The sequence below is a fragment of the Zonotrichia albicollis genome, chromosome 3 (genome assembly GCF_047830755.1).
Source record: "Zonotrichia albicollis isolate bZonAlb1 chromosome 3, bZonAlb1.hap1, whole genome shotgun sequence".
Classification (NCBI taxonomy): Eukaryota; Metazoa; Chordata; class Aves; order Passeriformes; family Passerellidae; genus Zonotrichia; species Zonotrichia albicollis.
This window is the reverse complement of record NC_133821.1, coordinates 73,168,129-73,192,167: the sequence shown is the minus strand read 5'-3', so window position 1 is coordinate 73,192,167 and position 24,039 is coordinate 73,168,129. Positions and strand designations below refer to the sequence as shown.

Genomic DNA, 24,039 nt, shown 5'->3' with positions numbered 1-24,039 from the left:
GGGGAAAAAAGAGTAAATTTAAGAGCAAATCAATCTTATATGAGCAGAACATTTCTAATGTAAAAAGGCAGCTGAATTAGAGGATTAGGTCACACTGCCTGATTAACATCATTTGATCTTTTGCTATTGAAAAGCCACTGGTCTTCTCAGAGAATGGAAGCATTCAAACTTTAAATGACACCACAAGCCTGGCTTAGAAAAAAACCTGCTAAACTGAAAACAACTTGCCTTGCTTCAGTAATTGTTGGTTTGTCTCTGCTCTGGGGGGATGCATCCAAATCAGGATTTAGAAATCCCTCACATTTTGCTATAACAAAGAAGGACTGGAAAACTGAATGAGGGCATCTTGGGCACTATGTGGGAGAGGTTCACAGCATGTGAATCTTGCCTCGCTTTGCCATATTTATTTCTTGTTTAAAGGTAGAAGACAGATACTCAAATATCTGTTTGATGTTCATTTTCTTTATTGCACATTCCCTGTTGGTTTTGCCTTCTTAATTTTGCTGGGGTAGGAGGTAACCAAAAAAAAAAAAAAGCTCACCTTGGGCCAAAGAGCCCACTCAGAATCTGAGAGGTACCTGCTGATGACATTTGCTAATAGAGCAAGAGAGGGAGTTCTAGTTACAGTTCTTATTGGTTTTAAAACTGAATTTGTTTTGACTAAGGAACATGTTTAAACAAAGAAGCTTTCCTTAAAATTATACCTCTTTCTTGTGAGCCTCAAAGTGAAATTGTAACAGATCAGCCTTGGTCATCTGAAATTTTCTAAGGTAAAGCAAGAATGAGAGAACCATTCTATGATATAAGTAAGCCTTTTGTCACTGGAAACACCAAAAACAAGAATAAATCCCATGTAAAAAAAATCCTCTGCTACTTCTGATATCTTTTCTGTTAAAAACATTATACTGTTTTCACTTAATTCTTCTTAAATGAGTTTTGAAGGGATTTTAACAATCACCTGCCACTAAGTGCCACTGTAGTAAACAGCATTTAGTCAACAGCAAGCAGACAGAAATCAAAGAATTTATTTCCGGTCTCTAATGATCTGATGATCAGTTTGCTCAAAGAATTTTTCTGTGCTTTTTTTGAAATACTAACCAGTATTCACAAGCAGTGTATTTTTATTATTTTAAAAAATGCTCATTTAATATTCATTATATTATTTTCCATCATAGTGTTATTTCAGTTGCTAGAGATGAAGAAAAGCAGCATTGTAAGATACAGAAAAGCTGTGAATATCCTTGTTATTCCCCCAGTCATGCTTTTAAGCATTGCACATTCATATAATGAGCACACAGATCCTGGTCAGACTCTTGCTTTTCAGCCATCTCCCAAATGTGAGCCAAGTCAGACCCTGCTTAGCTTCCAAAATCAGATGTGATCAGGCATGTAACAATGTAAAGAAAAATAAACCCTGAAAGGCGCTCTGAATTATAATGTACATTTTTTTTCCCTGACATGCAAGAAAGAACAAAATGGAAGTTTTATCACAACTCTGCTTCCTTTTGGGTGCCCCCACCCTCCCTTATTACTGTGAGCAACGTTTTCTCGAAATAAAGGCACACTGATTTGTTTGTTATTTTAGGCTCTGAGAAGCAGGTCGGGCTGGAACCCTGTGCAAATATATGCCTCTGGTCCCATTAAGGGCCTATGAAGGTGCTTATACCTCCATCCATTGCACACAGGGCATTGTGTCCCAGAGAGGGCTCCTGGCACTGCCCGGCGCTGTCCGTCCCCTGTGGCTGTGTGTGTTTGCGGCCTGGAGCCGCTGCGCTCCCGTGGGCCCTCACGCAGGGACAGCTGCCCGCGCTTAGCTGCCTCGGCTTCCTGCCCCCTCGCACACTGCTCGCCCATTATTTTGGCGGCGGGTGACAGGGTTCTGGAGCCTCCCTTCCCCTCGGTCACCCTGGCTGGCAGCCGCGGCTGGGCGGCCGCATTTGTGCCCTGCCAGCCCCGCAGGGAGAGAGGGAGGGGGAGCAGGGAGAAAACCCTGAGGCCACCGTGCTCTGCTGCAGGGGCTTCAAGGGGTCTTCTGAGGGCAGGATCCCTGGCCACGGCTGGGGGTGGCACTCCCTCCTCTCTCATGCGACCCATACAGCGCCTACACTAGTAAAAAAAACTCTGCTTTGCTGCTTTCATCCAAATAGTTGAGCCCTTCAGACACCCGTGAACAAAACACACCAGCCATAGGAATGCTCTTGCTGATCCAAGGGAACCTCTTGCATGGGCCTCTGCCTTCTAACCTGAGATTGACTTTAATTATCCATTATTCTGCCTTCCTCCCTGTGAGCCTCTTGCTGAATGCATTGTGCCACCCAGCACATTAGTCAATCATCGTAGCTACGGAGCGCTACACTTCACATCTTGCCTTCGGTGTCATTCATGTGCACTGAGTGGAGACAGCAACCACTTTTAAGACGCTGGGTAGATTTACGCATGCTAGGGCCTGTAGTAAATAGCTTTGCTGACATTTAAGCTGCACATGGCTGGATGTTAGGTCCAACAAAAATGTCACACTATAATCACTTTTTAAATAGCTGTTTCCGGCTCAGTTAGTACTGTATAGTTCCAGAAGAGAAAGCACTTACAAGCTGACAGGCAGAAAGGGGAACCGTCTGTATAGGATGTTTGCCTAATCCCATCCCTGCCCTTGCCTGTCAGGCTTGGAGGCTTTGTTTGTTTAAAAAAAATAAATTGCATATACAATTTAATGCCACTGTACTTTTCAGCTGGGCAGACTCTAAAGAAAACTCACAAAAATAAGTTCTGGGGAGAACTCACTGCTTTGATGTAGCTGTGAGGGGGTTGGGTGGCTCAGGGGGCACCCAGCCCTCAGCAGTTTTGGGGATGATATTGTGTATTGAGGCACTATGCTGCTGAGATTCTATTGCTGCAAGAAGGCATGTAGGTAAAATCCTAATGATCTCTGACAGGAGAAAAGCTGAGGGTTTTCATATTCCCTGATACCACTCCTTAAATTTGCCTCTGAACCAGCCTGTGAAAGACATGGACCACGGAGAAGCCATGCTAGACTTTCTTCCTCTCTCATAGGCCTCAATTTGTGTGTTACAGTGTCCATATAGAATCATAGAATCATTTAGGTTGGAAAAGACCTTCATATGGTTTCACTGAGACTCTGGCATCCTGCCCTACCCTAAAGAACTAGCATCCCCATGGGGCACAGCAATGGCTTGCCAGAGAGCTCTGCAGTATTCCTCAGCTCCTGGTCCCCCACTAACATAGACAGGTGCTGGGACAGAGCACCCTGTGATGAGGCTCAAGTGTTTATGTCTTTAGCCTCCACTCCAAATATGGCTGAAGGGAATACTTGCATCCCACCACTCAGACCCACTGTCCCAAAATCATCTGTGTATGCAGTGCTACCCACCTGTAGTTGTGTCTTTGCCCCACAAGCTCTCCTGGGGATTACCAGCAGTTTCTTTTGTGGCAAAGCACAGCTGTAATCAGAACATGGATCAGTGGATCGTGAAGCACTTGTAGAAGGCAATGCATGAGAGATCTACAAAAACAAATAAGAGCGCATGATCTCTTGGGAAGAACAGAAACCCATGAGGGAATAAAGCAGTTTGTCATCAGCAGTTTAGCAGGAAGGAGGAAGCCAACCTTTCTTGGCTTCCACTATAGCCTTTTTCATGTAATTTGATCTCTGGCTCTGTTATTTCTAACCAAGTGGCAGTCTGAGAAGGTGCTACAGATGTGACTGCCTGTCACCATGAGAACTGAGCCCAAGCCTTGAACACCCCTGGCTGTGGCTTCACAGAGGCTGCTGACCCCTGCTTGTAGGGCTGTTGTAAGTCATTTCCTTTCCTGATTAGGTCACCAACCTGAGTGTGTCAGCATGGGGATTTCCTGCTATGTTGATTTTCCTCTATCCCTAAGCAAGCTGTATGCTATACTTCTTAATTGAAAAGCAAATTTATCCCTGTAGGACATGTATTTCCTAGCTGCATTTAGACAGTGAGCAGTGAATCTTAGCACATTCTTCATTTCACATCATAGTTACAGCAGGTGGTTGCTACTGTTTGATCCCATAATGGATAGAAAATTATAGAAAAGCAAATCTCTTCCACATTCAGGCTGTGGAAGGTAAGCTTTTGCCAAATACAGTTGCAAACTGTGGGGCACTATGAAGGGGGTGTTGGGTAAAATATTACAGTCTCCAAGAGGTAGGACAAGTTAACCTTTTGTTTACAACCATCCAACATTACTTAACCCAGATGTGACTTTTGTCACACTTCAAATTTGTATCAGCAACCCTTTTTCTTACAGGCACAGTTTGCTGGGAATGACTGTGCCTTTGCTCAACCAGCAATGTGAGGGTGACTGGTTTCCATTGCATGCAAGCTGTGGGGAGTCACTCTGGGGCTTTTGGAGAGTTTCTTCTGGCCAGGGCAAGGAAGAAACAGAGTGATAGAATATATACCATGCACAGTAAATTTAGTAAGAATGACCACACATTTAAAGTCCAGCCACTTGTCCCTGTTTTACACGCTTTGCCAGTACAAAGAATGAAATGGAACTAGAGGGGCCAGAAGTGAGTGAGTGTTCCTGAGAAAGCACAAAAAAGGGCATGCACTGAAAAACAAATGCTGTGATTTGGGATCTTACACAGATTCACTAGCCAGTGAAAAGGAAAGGCCCCACTGATGATTGAGATAGAAACTTTCTAAATATGAGTTTACATCCTTGGGTTGTTGAGTTCTTCCTGGTCAAACACACAGAGCAGAGTAGGGGTGGGTAATGGCAGTTTTGTTACCAGTTACACTTGACCATGTAAGCCATGATGAACCATTAATTAAACACAATGTTTAAAGATGTAAGCTACCACCTTTGTTTTGTCTGCTCATCATCAAATAAAGACTCAGAGAACTCAGGCAAGAGAATATTTTCTTCAGTCTTACAACATTTAAACTACATTCAGGCATTAAGCTGAAAGATATTTTCTAGGAAATCAAAATTTAATAAGTAAATATTATATAAACAATTACAATTATCTCTTTGAGAGTTTTTTCCTTGTTAAAAATACTTCGCTTCCTTTTTTTATTTTACATCATATTCAAGAATTCAGTTGTAAGTGATTAGTAGCGCATTCTTGCAACATCACAAATCATTCTTTTTAGCGAAGATCACAGAATGACAGAATGGTTGAGGTTGGAAGGGACCTCTGCAGATCATCTGGTCCAACCACCCTGCCCAAGCCAGGTCAGCAAGGACAGGGGATCTAGGACCATGGCCATACAGCTTTTGACTATCTCCAGGGATGAAGACTCTGCAACCTCTGTTTGTCATCTTCAGTGGCAAAATATCATCCCTTTGTGCCAGCCTTAAAAGGAGAGGAACTTCCCATCAGCAGCTGTTTAAGTGAAAAAAAAAAAAAGGACATACTAACATGAGAACTAAAAAGATGTTAACATTTCCATGTTTTCTTTTGCTGACTCCACAATCTTTAGTTATATGTAAAAATTTACACAAGGATTTTATTAAGTAATTCTTTACACCCACAACGTTACTGTTTCTTTGAAAGTGGATCATAAATCCCCCAAAATTTTTAAAGCTAAACCCTGCAGCCATATGCCATTGAGATTCCCATGGATTTTTCAGTATTACAAATCGACTTCTGAGGTACCACAGCTTTTCATATCCTGTGGTTTTCATATGGGAAATCTAATACAGCAATATCAACTCTTCTGTGCTGAAAAACATTGATTTTAACTTACCTGCCTTTTAAATCATGTTTCTTAAGATGAGTCAAATATCTAGAACATTTATTTTTTGTTCCGTTTTTGGTTTTGGTTTTGATTTTGGTTTTTGGGTTTTGTTTTTGTTTTTGGAGAAAGATTTCATTTGGACACTTGATCTTGAATATATTTTATGTTTAAATGCAAATTTTTAATCAGTTTGTGGGTTGTGTGGGCATATTTAAACAGAAAACACACTTTTTTTATCAAGTGGGTATCTCAGCTTGGCTTTTTGGCCAAGTGCATTGACAGACATCATCCATACATGCCTTCCCAGGTGGAGTTGTGCATCTGCTTTGTGAGAATTGAGTATTTAGTTTTAATTGTTTTGCTAAGAGTAAAATTACTGAATGTTTTCACAAGCAGAGGAGCGAGATCTCTGCCAGAGAGCTCTCTGAGTGTGAGAGTAACACAGCTCGCATATGAAGGCTGAAGAAAGCATTTCAAGACCTCTGGAAGTTGCAATACCCCTGTGCAAGGCACCCTGACAAGCTGCTGTGCAAAAGTGTTCCAGAGCACTGACAGGTCGGTGCAGTGACATTAGGAGGATGACAGCGACGCTGGAACGAGGATTCCATGTGAAAAATACTCCCTGCTTCTTGATTCTTCAGTGGGTCATTCAAATTAGTGACCCAAAAGAAGTGCATTATAAAATTGTTGAGGCGAAATTTGTGGTGGTCTTGGATAAGGTATCTGGCTGCCCTTTGTAAACTGGTAAACTTGTAAACTGAGCAGTTCACGATTCACAACAAAAGCTACCCCAATACAACATTGCCTCTTTGTCTGGCTGCTTTTTGTTTTGTTTTGTTTTGTTTTGTTTGGGGTTTTTTTTGCTGTTATTGTTCTTGATAAAATGTTTGATTTTTACGCAGCTTGTCAGTAAGATTCTTGATCTCTCAAAATTCTGTATTTTCTTTTTCTGTGTGAGCATTTTAATCAAACCAAGTACGACAACTTAAAGATGTGCAGATGGCTTTTAAGCTGGAGAGAACTGGTTGTCTAAACTAACTGGTAGAAAGGGGAGTCTTCTACTTGGTTGACTGAAATTTGGCTCTGTTAATTTATTAACAACTTTTTCCTCAGCGTTTGTTCATATGTTAAAGGTTTTAATCTTTCCTGATATGGATCATGGTTCTACTAATGGTAAGTTTTTTTTTTTTTTTTTTAAAAAGGGAAAAGTATAAATCCCCCTGAAATACCCGATTTCATAAATGTTTTGGAATTTTATTTTTTTAACACTGGAATGTGTTCATTATTCATCACTGTTACTTGACTTTCTCTGGTGGATGTTTTGGTATAAAAATTTTTAAAATAATAAGCATGTGCAGAAAGGTGAAAGAGAAATTCTTCCTTTCTCACAAAGCCACAAAGCTTATTTTCCATAAATGAACACTTGTTTGATTTCTTTTTTATTTCAGTTTTTTCTTCAATTCTTTTACTTTTCATTTTTTTTTCAGTTTCCTGTTCCCTCATAACTTAGCTCCTGGCAGCTATGTTAGAAGGTTAAGTAGTCTAAGTAGATATTAATCTGAAATAAAAAAGTGTTTTGCTCAACAAAAGCTGCAAGACTCAGTTTGTTGGCAGAGGAAAAAGTGTTGGTCTCGCCCTTCCATGTTCTTAGTAAGGAATGTTTTAATGTCCAAATAAGAAGACTAAAGTACTATCTAGTAATAATATTTCAGGTAATTGAATTTGGGATTTGTGAGTTTTTTTGTGGTCATTGCTTGGTAATTAAGGGCTGGTCTTGGATTTTAATTTCTCATTTTTGAAATATGAGCTCTTTTTTTTTTGACAGATTAATCGGACATTTTGTGGCTGATGGCCAAGATGCTCAATTACAGATTTCGATATAAAATTCCAGCTCCATTTCGTGCAACTTTTTCCTTTGAATTTGTGACTTACCACACGCACATTAAAAGGGGAGGCCAACAGTGAGCAGCTGCCACCCGATCCCCCATTTCACTGGCGAGCAGCGAGGCGCTGTGCATCATCCCTGCGGGGAGCCCATTCCTGAGCAGGGAGTCCTTGGATCCAGCAAAATGTTTTGTTCACCTCTGAAAGCAGCTGTGAGCAACAGGCTGTTCTGTACCAAACACAGTTTGGTGGTGTCGGCTTGAACTTTATTCTGCTGGGGTTTTTTTTGCTCTTTTCTGCTTTTAAACATTTCAGTAAAGCTTTCTGTTTGCTTCTTGGCTGCAGTATCCCTGGGGGGGAAAGAAAAAGGAGATCTTTTGTGACCTACAAAACATGGAAATGGGAGTTTTAATGAGAGGTTGGAAGTGGTGCCTCCAAAATCTTGTTTGCAGGTGTTTTGTGGCCGCTCAGCAGAGCACAGAAAATGCCACAGTCGCACTGCCTGTGAGGAACACAGCTGAGATGCACGCTGGACAACACTCTAAGCTTCTCTTAAACAGCTTCCTAGACAAAAAATATTCTGCTAAAGAGGTCATGGGTAATTTCTAATACTAAATATTTTCATGACTTGAACTTTTTACAACAAGAAAATACAATTGTGTCACTTTTACCTTGCACTCATTGGAAATCATTTGCAAATAAGCAAATGTGTCAAAAATAGCCTACTGAAATAATTATGAAAAGCACTTTTATTTAGGGAATTATATTTACTGCTCCAGGATCAGATCTTCTCAAAAACATGTTGAAAAAAATGATCCCATGCCAAAATCTTTGGGATTCTTCCAATCCCACTGGAGTTGTGTGAGTTTAATCCAGTGCTGTTCTATTATCATAATGTATTTTCGACAACTGAAATAAAATATTTAAATGTTTTATCCAAAGTATTTTGATAAATAGGTAAATTCTTTATCCAATGCATTTACATGTATTTTTCTTTCCTCATAGGATGTTTCTGTTTAAATTTCTCCCTTATTCTGTCCTTAAAACCTTTTTATGTTCAGGGGAGGATGGACAGTGCAAGCACGTGCTATCAATTGCTTGTTATTCTGAGTGTGAGAACGGGAAAAAATACTTATCTTCAAATCAACAAAGTAATCTGGACAAATCAGTCATTTGTTTTAATTTCTTAAATTAAAGTAGGAATACTAGGTCACAAACTATTATTCAAAATTTAAATAAATATTTCTGAAAATATTTTTTTCTTCATTTTGGTTCTATTTCTTCATCCAAAACTCTTTTCAAATTTGACATAAATTATTGCATAGTTTCAACCTGTGTCTCCTTCTACTGACAGATAAGCTACAGAGGTTTAAAAAAATTACTTGCTCCAAAGGTACCACTTGCATATTGGACAAGTATCTGTTGCTAAAACAATAATGGTTAAAATGACAATAAATTTATCATCCAGTCCTATGAAACAAAACCACATTATCTTTTTAAAGAAGAATATATACATATACATATATATATATATATATATGTTCTGCTGTTTGCTTTTGAATCACCCATGGCTGCTGCTTGATAACAAATTTAAATTATGGAGACAATCTTCTAGACCCTGCTGGTAATTAATCGCTGTAACTTGTGTGTGCCTTTGTGAATCCAGCAGTGTGGCTGCAGATAAACAACTAATTAGCACTTTTATACAAGTGAAATGGATTTCCAATTACTGCTATCTCTCCCTTCCCCCCTCTTTGCATGCATTTTTCTTTGGCATGAGGGATACCTCATGGCTTACCAAACCAGATGGTCTTGTCTTTCTCTGTTTCTGTCTCCACCATTCAACAAGGGTTTAATCCAAGCCAGGCTGCTGAGCTGCTGGGCCTGCCCTCATGCTGCTGTCCTGGTGGGAGAAGCCTTTTGAAAGAAAGAATTGATATTTTAGGTAAAACAAGAAAACATAAAAAACTTTTGGGCAAGAACAGTGGTAGTAGTTAATAATAATAATCAGATGGAGCACTGGCAGAGAGCTGTACTGGGAAGAGGCTCTAGAATTATCCCAGGTCCCTAGATTAGCTCAGGACTAAAGGGAAAAAAATGTGACCAGTAGTAGGTAGCGTATATGGGCACAAACTAGGAAATCCAGAGGAATCTGTAACACAGTGTATTACAAGCAGCATAGAGGTGCAAACTAGTCCTGTGACCTGCTTATCTGCAGAAAGCTGGGACTGGATCCAGCTACTTTGATCCTCTGAGAAAGGAGGGAATGCAGCATCATGTACAGCTAATTTGGTAGAGTTCAGCTAGAGTACAGCTCCAGCCCTAACAGGGGCCAGATGGCATGACCCCGTGCTGTGCTGCCCGCCTGCCCAAAGCACAGCACTTCCCTTTGGCAGACAGCTGCCTTTCCACCATGTGGGATTGCTGTCCTCAGAGTTGCTTTAAGAAAAACAAAATGCCTTGCACTTCCTTTGCTCCAAAGTGGGACCCACCTCCTGAGCACAGCAGTCCTCTGTTTCCACCAATGTATTTGGAAATCTTTACAGTGTTCCACCAGAGCCAATGCAACTTTGAGGCATTATTTCTCAGAGGTAGAGCAAGTATGGAACATATTACCTTGCTGGGAAAATTCTGACTTGGATTATTGCTTTGGCACTTTCCAAGTGGCCTTCTCACTCTGTATCCCAAAGTGTTTCACAGGGGTAATAAATTACATTACCCGCAACCAGTATGACCTCAGTAAGATCTACCTATGGCCAAGAATAGCTCCATGTTACTGTCAGGTAATTAGTGGTGTCATTCATTAACTGAGGAAGTGAGAGCCAGGAAGCAACCCTTTACCCTTTATGGCCAGTGTCACAGCATGGCACAGAAGCCATCTAACCAGCCACCATTAGCTGGCTGAAGGGAGGTTAGATATTGACAAGGAGTTTGTTCCTCAGGCCCATGGGAGAGGCAAGGCATGCACAGTCACCCTTGCATGCACACCCCATCCATGGTCACATTTGGGGTTGTCATCCCACCTTCCTGCAAGCAAGGCCTGAGCTGCTTTTGCCTTAGGCTGTGCACTGCTCTGACCTTAAACCTTACCCCTGTGTAATCTGCTGGGGGTGGCTTCCCAATCCTGCAGACCAGTGCCCTCTAAATTCAGGTACAAAGTTGTTCCTCTGATGCACAGAGACTGCTGTATCTAATCACAGCCAGCACACTGATATGGAATCAGGGGAACCCAGTCAGGCTGCTTGCTGCTCTCTGTGGCCATCCAGGGAGCCTTTCTGGGAATAAGGATCAGAGTTCATATTTGGACGTGGAGTGAAAAATGCATCTCTGCTTCTGCACCCTGGTGTAGTTAGTGTAGTGATTCTTGCAAGCCCAAGTGCTAAACTGAGGCACAAGCCCATGGAGAGCTGGAGGAGCAGAATGCAGCTGCAGAGGGAAAGGTCCACACTGCCCTGCAACCTGGAAATGCTGGTATGGATGCTGCTGGCAGCATGCAGAGTGGCTGATGCTGCTCACAGTCTCCCACAAGGGCACAAGCAGCGCCCAGCCCTGCCCTTCTCACTGAAGGCATTCTGCCCCTGCAAACAGAGCTAGAAGTTGTAGGGAGATAAAATATTAGAAAATAAAGGGAGTATAGTAACTAATCTTACCCCATTAAGGAATTGCAGCTGAGCCAATTATCAGAGATTGGGAACAGGCCTGACTTTAACAGGCCACACCTGTAGCAAATAAGAAGAGTGTTATAAAAGAGTGGATTGGTTAGTTGAGGGGAACTGGAGTCTGTTCACTGGCTGGCTGTGAGGATAGGGAAGAGTCTGCCTAGGGGTGCTGCCTACAAGAAACATCAAGGAGGTACAAAACTCTAGCAATATGGAACCCTAGCTATGTAATGGCAATAGAACTCTTGCAATATAATGGTAACAGGAGGTGAAGCGTTAGGAGGATTTTTATCCACATGAAAGGCAGGTGGAGAGCACTGCAGAGATGTGTATGAGCCTGAATGCATCTGTAGTCTCAAGATTTCATAGATATGCAGATGTACTATGCTGGGCCTCTCCCTGAATGCTGGCATTCTTGGTCTTTCTGCTCCTTCACTGACACCTCTCTGACAGCCTACAGAGCTCTTTGGTATCACTCCTTATTCCATTCAGAGTTCATCCACCTCTCTTTACCCCCTTTACTCTGTCAGCAACCTTCCTCACCCTCCCACAGACAACAGACACCTAGCTCCCCCTTAGAACTTTTTTTTTTTAACATATGAAAAATTCCTTCTTGCTTTTGCCTCTCCTCTGCTCTGTTCCACACACATATTCTGGAAGTCACCTTCAGACCACACTGGAGTGTTACCTCTATTGCCCAGGGCTAGGATCATGTTACAGCTTTCCTCTTCTCACTAAAGATGTGTGTTCTGATTTGAACTTCACCAAAGTTCAGGGATGTTTGGAATCTGGACTTCTGGCTTGGACCCTTCTCAGTGCCTCGTGTCAGCATCTAGGAGTTGACAGAAGTTGTTTGCAGCTGAGGCAGCCAGATCTACAAGATGCAAATGACCAGGAATAAAAGAAAGAAACTCTAATCCTCTAATTAAAGCTGGCCCCATGAGGAATTGCCTGGCCTCTGGAGACATACCAACATATCTTTCTCCCCACACGCGCCACAGTGCTCACCTGGCTACTGGAAATCTTAACAAGCAATGAGATTCCATGAGTCTAGGACCACACATCCTGGCCTGGATGGCACACACCCTCTTATTCTTGCTTTCCTTTTAAGGGACTGGGCCAGGAGAACTGTGGGGAAAATCTCTGCAGATGGATTAACTCAATTTGGCACATGGCTGCTTTCCCTTTGCAATGGCTTTGGGGGAAAAGAGGCAATGGGACAGAACAAGTTGTTTTTTGGCTTTTTATTTATTTTACCAGAGTAGGCTTGTCCAGCTTAGCTTTGACTCCGTAACAGGACTCAATGTGCAAAGGATGGTGGGGGGAAGGTGAGATTTGTTTCAAAGCCCCTATCAAAGTGCAGGCTGTGTTTCTCTGCTGGCACCTCATCTCAGCAGCATGGCACCCGTGGGGTTTTGCCTGCTGCTGCTGGGGTTTGTGAGAGGCATTCCAAGCCTGTGCTCTCCACATGCCCTCAGCCTGCCCCTCGGGGAGGGAATCTTACAGCACCAGCCAGGTGTCTGTGCAAGCCCAGGGGAGCCTGCCCAGTGTCAAAACAAGCAGGGCTGTCATTTTCTCTTCTTCTGCTACAGGAACCAAAAATTTCCTTCCTGCCCCTTCCTCCTGGCAGAAAATAGGCAGCTGAGAGACAGGCCAGGGAGGACCAGTGGCCCACACACTCCCAGGATAGGAGGGAGCTGTGGCAGCCCAGGCTATTTTTAACCTGTTTTTGTTGCACACTGGCAGTCGTCTCTCATTGCTTTCTTCCTTCTCTGTGTCTCTGTGTGTCTTTGCAGCTCCTTCCTGCTGCCCTGAGATGTGTGAACTATATATGGCCTGGGAAATCGGCAGCAGGCAGTATTTTTAAACCAGGCCTCTGCTTTGCAGGCTGCAGTGACGCAGTCCATCCGACTTTGCCAGTTTCTCATGGGAATGCAGGGTGCCCGGCAGCGGCCTGCGATACTTGGCTGTTGAGGTTTTGGCCGGCACAATGCAACCCTTGGGGCCCAGGCTAGCATCTCAAGACTTGGGAAGCAGCAGACCTTGTGTGTGTGCAGGGGAGGGTTTGAGCCTGGCTGTCATCACAGTGCAGCTTTCTGGATGCCAGCTGCAGGTCTCCGGGGTGAGGTGACTTTTCCAGCTGGCCAGGTGTTGCCCTTGAATCTGGGGGCTGGGCACAGGGATGACCTCACTAGGTACCTGCCCTCCTGCAGAGCACGTGTCTCTCTTCAAAGTCCCTGTTCATGCCCTCTGTGGAAATGGTTTATGTAATATTTGGAACAGGTTTACAGTGAAAATAGCCATCCAGTGTAGAAAAGATTAAGTAAAAATACATTAAGAAATATTTGGGAGCAAATAATTTCATCTGCTTTCATATGTCATATAGGCCTTTGATCTTTCCTCTTCTTCCACAGCTAAAATTCTTAGTGAAAAGGTGCTGCTGAGGACAAAAAGTTTCCTTAGGAGTTTATTTTTTCTCACTGCTACTTTTAATTTCTGTTTTATATTCAACAGAGGAAAAATAAAAGGTTGGTTTGAGGCTCTTTGCTGGAAACATTCTGTCCAAAAACATTCTTTGAGCATTTCCACCCTGAGAAAAGACAGGAGCCGCTTTTATTGTCTACAGCCTGAACATCCATTTTTCTCATGTTGCTAACTTTTTTACTGAAATTCTTGAAAAAAATAAAAAATATGTTCTAGTCACTCAGAACCTTGTAAATTAAAGAGTCAATCAGATTTTCTTCTGTGAGAAAATGGTTTGTTTCTTCTTCTTTTAAAATTTATGATGCGCATAAGCTTAAGTTAAATAACCACTATCTGAAGATTCTCGTATATGACTCTACTGCTGTTGAAGAATGCATCATAGAATCATAGAACTGTATAGGTTGTAAAAGACCTCTAAGATCGAGTCCAACCCCTAAGCCAGCACTGTCAAATGCACCACTAAATAATGTCCCTAAGTGCCACATCTACGCATCTTTTAAAATCCTCCTGGGATGGTGACTCCAGCAGCTCTCCAGGCAGCCTGTTCTGATGCTTGACAACTCCTTTGATGGAGAAATTTCTCTCCAATACTATCCAATACAAACCTCCCCTGGCACAACTTGAGGGCACTTCTACTTGTATTGCTCATTACCTGGGAGAAGAGACCGACCCCCAGCTGGCTGCAGCCTCCTTTCGGGTAGCTGTAGGGAGGGATAACGTCTCCCTGACTCCCCTTTTCTCCAGGCTAAACAACTCCAGCTCCTTCAGCCATTCCTCATAGGACTTGTGCTCCAGACCCTTCAACAACTTCATTGCCCTTCTCTGGGCTCACTTCAGTGCCTCAATGTCCCTCTGTCAACAAAGTGTTGAAAATTGAGCACAGGATTCAAAATGTGCCCTCACCAAGACTGAGGAACATGGGAATGGTCATGGCCCTGGTCCTTCTGGCCACAGGATTTCTGATACAAGCCAACCTTTCCTGCATCAGCTAACTGGGCCACTTTGTCATAGAAGGGAGATCAGGTTGGTCAAGCAGGACCTGACTTTTACAGATCCACCCTGGCTGGGCCTGATTCCCCGGCTGGCCTGTACATGCCACAGGAATGCACTCAGTCCAATCTGCTCCATGGGTTTCCCTTGCATTCTTTTTCTTCAGTAAGAATCCCAACTCTAGCAGTGAAGAAGTTATGTCTTTGAGATGCAGTTAATTTTTATAGATTTTGCTGTGTTTTGGACCACACCCATCTATTTTTTTTAATGCTTGATTCTAGATTAATGAAAATACCTGTAATTTGTGAAGATTATCCTTCCAGACTTTAAGGATTTACACAGTATAGAGAATGCTGATCAGTGTTTATACAGTAATAATTTGTCCTCTACACCACTCCCTTCAATTTATTTTAACTGCTAATAAGGCACAGTATTTCAGTTTCACAAAAAGTGACTAATTGCAGATATTATCAGAAAACCACAGGATTTAGTACCATGACACTAGGCAGTATTATGGAGAAGATTAATTCCTCAGGCCCAACTGGACCCGTGTAGGGTCTGTGCCCAGGAAACTGTTTTTCATGGATTTATAAACATTTAAGTAAAACAACACCAAGGATGTGAATTGAGCAGTATTAAAAGAAAGCATGAGATATCTTTATTACCAATAGGTAAGGCAAAGGACACAGATAAAGCCTCATTACTCCACTAATGATAACCACACCCAGAAATTATTTAGGAGCCCAGTGACGTTAGCATTTACTACTAGTAAATGCTAGTAAATGCTAAATACTAAATGCACTCCCATTTAGTAAAGAAAATCTGGGATAAAATTCTGACCATCTGGAATATTAGATTAGGTGAAGCAAGGACCTAATCTTGCTTACTGAATTTTATTTTTCAAGTAGATTTTGCTCATGAAAACAGGGTTTATCTTAACATAGTATCATATCAAAACTTGACTTTGTCTTCTTTGTATCAGAAAAGGTCTTAGTTTAAGCACACACATTATTTTGGGATCAAAATGGTTTTATCATTCCAGAGATGCTTTCCAAAATGTTCCCATGACATGAAGTAGTCAGTGGACTTTTAATTCTGCAGATACCAATTAAAATCCAAGGTCTAAGAGGAAGTTCATTTCTGGGCAGTGAGAGCACATTGTGGGTGGCCATAGACGCCACAAAGCCTATGACTTCAGCCACCTGAGAAATTCAATAATGAACCCTGGCTGAGGAAGTTTGTGGGCATTACATCATTTACACATTAAAAAAAAAATAGATTTATAGGGCACATGGGTGGCTGTGAGCCAGCAGCCAATCTAGAAGTCTCAGCTATATCCAACAGACTAATGTCCTTTAATACCATTCTTTGTAGAAAGGGATCCCACGAACCTACTCCTCCTCTGCTTCGGGTTCCTATTTCTCAGTTGTTGCTACAGATTGACTGCAACTCTCAGATGTGTTGCCTAAACTGCAGCTGTACAGGGTGTGCTTTGCACTGAAGGAATAGGATGTGTGCCAGGTGTTTTTCCAAACCAGTGTAACCCTGGAGAGATGAAACTGCTGCTGCAATTTTAATGGGGATTGGAAACCAGTTTTAGGGGTTCCTAGAGATCTGATGTGTTTGAAATATTTTATTATGCTGGTACTGACTACTCAGAAGTGGGAATAGGGTTGTTCTATTTCAGAAATTATCCTGAAGAGTTACAAACAGTCTGAAAAACAATTATTTGAAAAAAAAATTTATTGCCTAATACAAAAGCTGGAGAACTAATAAATTACAGTAGTAGCAAAGCAGCAACAAAGCTGCAGCCAGCAGTGTCAGAGGCCATCGCTCTGGTGGGCTTTGTTGGGAATGGGGAGAGGAGGTCCTAAGACTGGCTTTAAAGGAAGGAAGAGCCACAGGAAGGATTGAATGATTTTGCAAAGAGAAGTGCAGTGAGGCTGATCAGCCATGGGAATAGCTGCTGGCAAAAGGAAAGGCACAGAGGAGGCAATGGTTGTTCCTTGGAGTCTGGGCCTCCATGTAACACAAAGACAATGAAAGGGTCTTTCTGAGTGCCACTGATCCCTGCTGCTTTAGGCTCTGCAACTCCTCCCTCACCCCAAAACACACCCATCACCTCAGGGAGTAGGTTGGACCACGACCAGCTCATATCCCTGAAAAAGCACCCTCCGCACACTGACCCTGGGCAGTCTTGCTGAAAGCATCTCTGAGATTTCTTTAATTAAAACTTTGATTCGTGCTCAAGCGAGAGAAAACAAACATTGTCTGGTTCCAGTGTTCAGATTCCTCAATGGAAGCCAGATGTCACAGCTGGTTCCTACAACTGCTCTCGGTGTGGCAGCGTGACCTCCTGCCACACGCCACACAAGGGCAGCAGGCAGAGACAAGCTCAGTAGCTGCCCCAGTGTGTCTTGCTTTCATATTTAGTCTCAAAATATGTTTCCTGGACTTTATATACTCGCTCTTTTCTCTCCTTTCTTTTCTCTTTTCTCCTCATTCTTCGCTCCCACCTTGAGACTTGGCACATAGTGCACTAACTGAGTAGCAAAAGGAAGGAGAAGGAAGAAAGAAAAAGAAAGGAAGAAAGAGCACAGGTCCATGTCTCTTTGTTTCTAAGGCAACAGGTAGGAGCTGCAGAGCACTGGCACTGCCCCAGCTGGGGATGCTCAGTGCCCATGAGGACTGGTGGGAGGCTGTCTGTCTGTCTGTCAGCAGGGGCACTGGGGAAATGGTGTGAAACAAATAAGCCTCGCTCGTGCTCCCATGTCAGCCCTTCGTGCGGGGCCACCGCCATGGCTGCCCCATCCCTGGCTCCTCTTGCCGGGTGACTGGAGACCAATGAGCAGGCAGGCAGGTGAAAAACATGATCTCAGGTGGCCTCAGATGACAGCTGAGACACATTTAAAACAACAGGGCTAGAAATAAATTACTTCCTCCTCCCAGGGTTACAGCCAGGTCATACAGGAAGGAGGACAGGATTATCACTTCAGGAAAGAGATGATGCATTTGGCAGTTAAAAATTTTACTGAAATAGATAAAATAGAATGCTTTTTCATCTGTTTTCTTTCCTTTGGTCTCTGGACTTCCTTCACCTGCCTCCATCCATCGTAAGCAATCATCATGGGACAACACATGAAGCTGGGGTCACAGTCCAGAAAGGGCAGGAGGACACTCAGGTCAAAGTGAGTCGGAAATGAGCAATGCTGAACCCTGCTGAGCTGTGTGGGCACTGCTGAAAGCCATCCTAGAGACCCTCCAGACCTTCTGGGTGCAGTCAGGGGCATGGGCTAGAGCAGAAAGAGGCTTGTGGAGGGGTTGGATGATAGCAGCCATAGGAATAACATGGACAATAAAAAACCACTGTTGCACTTTTCCTGCCTTTCCACTGTGTAAGGGCTAGGAAGCATTTTCATATGGATTGGTTACTTTTAGCTAGACTGCTGGAAAATACAGAAACATGGCAGAGGAAGATCTGTTGTGATCAAAACGTAACAGATGTGTCTGAGGCAAGAGGAGATTTACCAAAGGTAGGCTATGAGACCTTGGCTCCTTCCCTTCTTTTACTGGTGGGGGCACATGGTCCTGCCCCATGGGATGTGGGCCCCAGTCATACAGACTGAGGATGGGACTGTGGTCTGTCTCCTCCCCTGACTTTTCCTGAATGTTTTTGAAGGCATTTAACTTACTTGGAAAGGTTTCACTGAGCTGACCTGTCTCCATTTGCTCAAAAATATCAAGCATTCAAGTTTCCATTGTCTTCAAAACTAAGAAGACTTGCAGAAAGCTCTGCAGAATTTATTTCTGAGGTTTTCTGAAATATCAAGAGCTGACCTGCCTTTCTAGCTGTGGCACTAAATTTCAGAAAAAGCCCAGAGAGTATTCTGGATACTTTTTAATAATAAACTTAATTTCATCTGACTTCAGTTAATGTCAGCTGAACCACTGGTGCCTAAAAAAACCATATGTTGTTTGTAGGATCCACGGGGAGTGCAGGAATAATACGACCAGCAATAAATAATGACAATTGCTGGATAATCTATGACAAAAGAAATTATGCCAGAGTTCAGGATGCCAGTCTCTGTACTTTCAGAAGTCACCATAGGAGTTTCTCTGCAGGCAGGTATGTTGCTAAAATTGTGGTCAGAGGAATCCAGAGTAACCCTGTTGAAAAGGATGACAACAATTCTTTCCTAGACTATGATGATTAAATTTAAATATGGGGCTAATAAATCACTTCTTGCTCAGTCTAGTTGAGCCTTCCATATGTAGTAATGACTTTTCCAGTCAATGAATGGGTTTTTTCCAATTCCAGAATGGGTTGGTTGGCAATGGATAGTGGGCTGTACATTGCCCACATCTGTATCTGTGTGTGTCTGGAAGGTGTGAAGCCTGTGTGTGAGTGCTGCTGGAGGGGATGTTCCATAAAAGTGGCAATAGCAGCAAGAAGCAGAAATCACCTCTCCCTGATGGTGGCAGAGATCCACCAGCACAGCTGCACGTGCCTCCTGCTCTGAGAATTGTCTGGCATGTACATCATACCCAGGCTAGGTTAATGAGATGGCTTTGCAGTGACAAACCCAAATAACCTCAAGTGAATAGACAAAACCAGCAGGAGTTCTTACTACACCTACTTACCATTTTTTATTCCCGTAGGATGATTAATAAGTAATTTTTGCAACAGTAAAACTTTGTTTGCTTTAGAAAATTTTTCTTGTCTTGGAAAAGTAATGTCTTTTATTTCTAAATTAACACTAAAAAGACATGCATAAAAAGGCATTTTGAAGCCCTCTTAGTTACCTGGATTTTAAAATTCCAAGCAAGTACACAATGTGACTTAATTTGAACTCCAGGCAGGGTTTAGGAAGCATCTTGAAAAAGATCATAGTCTAGAACTGCCTTTCATTGGTATGTTAACATAAAATATTTTGAGTTTTTTGTGTTGCTTCTTTTCTACATTTGGAAGTTAATGTGTCCCTGATCTGTTGTACCTCATCTTTATTGATATCCAAGTCTTTTTTTTCTGTGCAACTTTTATTTTTTAGTGTGGCTCCTTTTGAAAGAAAGAATGATAAAAGAGAAAATTGAATCATACAAAAAAAAAGTGTCTTTCAGCTTGTCAGAGGTAAAGAACGGTAGCTTTTATTTTACTATAGGGAGCATGATTACCTCAAGAAGCACTTTATTTTACAGCACCAAGCCTTCTTATATTCTTTATCTATTTGTCTTTCACTTTCTGTTATTGGATTTTTTTCAAGATTTCCCATTTTATAAAAAATCTGCAGGCTACTAATGAAACTGGCTACTAATGAAAAAAACATCAAGACTAAATTACTACATGCAAACATTTCTGGGACAGATGTGATGAGCAATTATAGCATCAGAGCAGTGGGGAGATGTGATGTTTCACAGGGTAAGAGATACCCAAAACCACACTCTTTGCCCTACAAAATGCACACTAACCACACATGAAGAAGTGATTCCAGCTCGCTCACAGTTCGGGCAAAGAGGAATTCAGATCTGTGCCATCCCACACTTCTGGGCAGCTAGAGTCTGATCTGGGCAGCATAGAGTTTATATTTTCCATGGCAGGAAGGGACATAGTAACTGCCTGTATGACACCAAACTCAGGAAAATTGTGAAGCGTGTCCCAGCTGAAGCCCTTGAATAATCACATGGCAAGTCAAACATTCATATGGAACTGTCAGGCTCATAAGATTTGGTGTTTGGCCAAATGCATAAATTAAAATTACTTCTCCTGGCTCTCCTAATGGCATTAGGACTTATTTTATCAAAGGAAATATCATTTGTGTATCACATATCCTTTGATTGCCCAAAAGGCCTGTACTCAGACATGCTGCTTCAAAATGAGGCTTCTTTATCAAAAACAGGAGATACTGGAGAGCTCCTTATGCATTCAGTGTGCAAGCACCACTGCATTTAGGTCAGTGCCTTTACAATGATTGTAATGGAAAAAGACTATTCCCCAGGGTTTGGGAAAACAATTGCTTTCTAACACAATTGCCCTGCTAAGGCAGTTGGAGTGAACAACCTGTCTGCTGGTCTTTTCACACCACCTTTTGAGGGGTGCTCTAAATCCTGCAAGAGCAGCCCAGGAGGGGTTTGTAGCATCTCAGCTGCTTTGGGGGTTGGCATTAGGGTTAGTGATGAGGCCTTTTGGCAATGTACAACTTAAACACCATTACTGATAGTTCTAGTTGTGATTCCGTGAAGAACCTATGGCCAGCATGAAGGTTTCTCCCCTAGGGATGCTTCAGCTGAGGCGGGGAGCCCAGAGGACTAAATCTTTTTTCCTAGAGAAGGCAGGGTCTCAGAGGCACAGTGAAGGCTATCACATGTAGAAGTCCACCCTAAGAACATTATTCCCCTGAAAACTGAGAGACCTTTAGAGCATTATGAGTGCCTTTGACAGGAAACTCAATGGCAAATACCTGAACAAGCAAGGATTTAATGCAACATTAATCTCTGGTGGTCTTGACATCCCTGATCACAGTCTTCTGATTTCATGAGAGTCGGCATTTCCAGCACAAACGTCTACGTTTTGTGGGAGACCTGATTCCACAGGAAAAAAGAGACCCTGCATCTCAGCTGGATACTGATTTTTATTCTCCAATTAATTAAAATAGAAAACTCTTTCCACCCTTGAATGATGTGAAAGCAAAGAAGCTCAGGGATAGCTGAGGTCGTTTTTATTTCACTTAATTTCTAGCATTTAAGGGGAAACATGAAAGTGATCAACTTGAATATATTTGAAAAGAGACATTATATGAAAACAAGTCAAATATTTCAAGGTTTATCAGTAGGTGCCTGAGAATCAAGTCCTTTGCTGTTGATACAAGTGGCAAAGCTGATTTGGCTCAGCAGCAGTGGGCAGCAATCTCTGCATATGGCCATAACGTGATAGCTGCCACTGTGGTTACATCTCATTCCCACAGTTTACCCTGGGATAAATGGAACCAACTCTCAACAAAAGCCACCAGTGACCCCTGAGGCTTCCCTCTCGCCTTGCCACGCAGCCTGTGTCCAGCAGCAGCCAGCTTGAGCTGTCAAGGCTGTGTGTCAGTGGAATTTGCACAAAGCATAAGTGCTTCTACTCCAGAAGAGAAACTGGGACACTTCTATGCTTGAAAACATGGGACAACTGTGGCAGCATCTTTGCAGCTGCAAGGACACCAACTCAAAGTGTGACCAAAATAATATCTCAGGCTTTTTGTATTGTTTTCCAGAGCAACAGTGTAGTTCTGTAAGGTTGTCATTGACATTGAAATAAACAGATCACTGGGGTCTAATTTAAGATTGGGCAAAGTGTGGATGTGCTGAGCTGCCAGAGGAACTGAGGGAGAACTGACGGCTGTGATTTTGTCTACCCATTTTTTATCTGATGACTTTTCAGAAGGCTGTAAGGCAAGGGGAGGGGGCTGTGTTTGTGGAAGTGATTTTGGAGCCTATATCTTTGCTCTTCTACCCTGGTGTTTTGAGATTTTTACATGTGACATGGCTGCACACTCTTGGACAACCGAAAATTTCTGCTGCATATGAAAACCAATGAGCAAACATTGCTTCTTGTCACCTCTGAAACAAAACGCTAATAAGGGGGGAAATTATTGGGAATATTATGTGCTAATAACAAAACACTTATGCTCATCTAAGCTGTAACTTCCTTCTTTGGTCCAAAACCTGCCAAATAAATATAGTCCATCTGTCAATATGGTTGTCATGCATAGTTGACAGTGGGAGTCCAACTGGTAGAAAATGTGCTCTGTGCTTGCTAAGTGGCAGCTCTGTATATGGTGAAAAGAGGCAGGGAGAAAAAATATGCCCCAACACAAATTTATTTTCCAGACAACTGTATGTACTGTAGTGTAGTTTAAAGTCATTTTGGCATGGCTCTGTGAGTAGGATTCAAATCCACATGGAAAAAAGTTCAAGACAAAAAATAGTGACTTTAGAGAATACATTGGGAGTGTAAAGTCATTATGTCTCCCTTCAAGCTGTGGTTTCTCATGGCCTTCTGGAGCAAACTAGGAACCTGAAATCTAAAAAAAAAATAAAAATCTGCTTACTTGAAACATGTGTCTGAACACTTGGGGTACACTGTCCTTTGTGCCAAGAAGTTTTTTCACATGTGCTGTACAAGAATTGATTGCCTTTGTGATTTTTATCCTAGCTGAAACAAATGCACATGTTGTTCTTATTTGTATGAATGGCTAATCCATTTTAATATGCTGTTTTGACACATGTACATGACTTTTGCAAGTTAATAGAGGTGATTCACATCTGTCATGCCTTCCCTTCTGTCCATTTTCCTCTATACTGGCTTATGTTAAAGATAACAGGGAAATATATTCTTGTGCCAATGATAATGATATTAATTTTTTTAAGGGCTGATAGGCATCAACTTGGTACGGTACCAGTAACCCCAACCAGCTTCCCTTTTGGAATGACCCTCTACAAAATCACCAGTGTATGAAATTCCTTTAGGCATTTTGTCTCTCTTCCTCAGCTTGCCCCAAAATGCCTTCTTTCTGGAACACTCTGTGTGGGGGTTAGCATGAGGACAACCTTTTGGAACAAGGAATAGTCAGGGAGATTTGTGGGTTTTTTGATATTTTTTCTTGCCAAAAGGCAGGGGCCAATCAGGCATAAAGTGGCAATGAGGAATGGTACTTTCGTGCTTTATTTGTATGTGTCTAAACCGTTTTTCTGGATATTAACTGTTATCTCTGAAAACAAGCAGATGACTCAGCAAATCTCCCACAAGCTGGCCCATTAGTCATCAGAAAGAACCAAAGGAAAGAATTCACTTGGCCTCACCTTACACACCTAATTTTGGTGTCATTGCCAGATTCAAAGTAGGAGCCTGCAGTGGGAGCTGTGAATCATTGGCTGGAGGAGCAGCTTTCATTCCACTGATTGTAAGTGGAAGTCTGTGGAGAGTTCACTTTGGGCAAGACGTGGGTTTTCTCTCTAAAGAAGTCAACAGTTCTATTGAATTCAAACCCAGAGTCCAAAACTTGTAATCAAGATGCTCTTTGGAGAAGAGGATAATCTTTTGCTATAACAGATTGGAGAACATGAAAATAAGAGAAGTCAAACTCTAAGCTTTGAGGAAAAAAAATAAATCTCCTATGGAAACTGAATATTTTCCTGATTATTTCCATCTGCACTACACCCTGGCTATCCCATGCGATTTTAACCGATTAGCAGGGAGGAAGAAAATAATTTTCCAGAAATATTTTGCTGCACTCATGCAATAAGTACATTCCGGT

The 24,039-nt window shown here is 42.2% G+C and overlaps 1 long non-coding RNA gene across 1 annotated transcript; it reads right to left on the bottom strand.

Moving 5' to 3' along the window:
• Window positions 1-5,008: 5,008 nt before the first annotated feature.
• LOC141728695 (uncharacterized) lies at window positions 5,009-9,729 on the bottom strand. Its single transcript, XR_012579843.1, has 3 exons — window positions 9,412-9,729; window positions 7,662-7,963; window positions 5,009-5,374 (listed from the first exon to the last, which is right to left on the bottom strand). It is a non-coding gene; the product is annotated as an uncharacterized LOC141728695 (long non-coding RNA).
• Window positions 9,730-24,039: the final 14,310 nt, after the last annotated feature.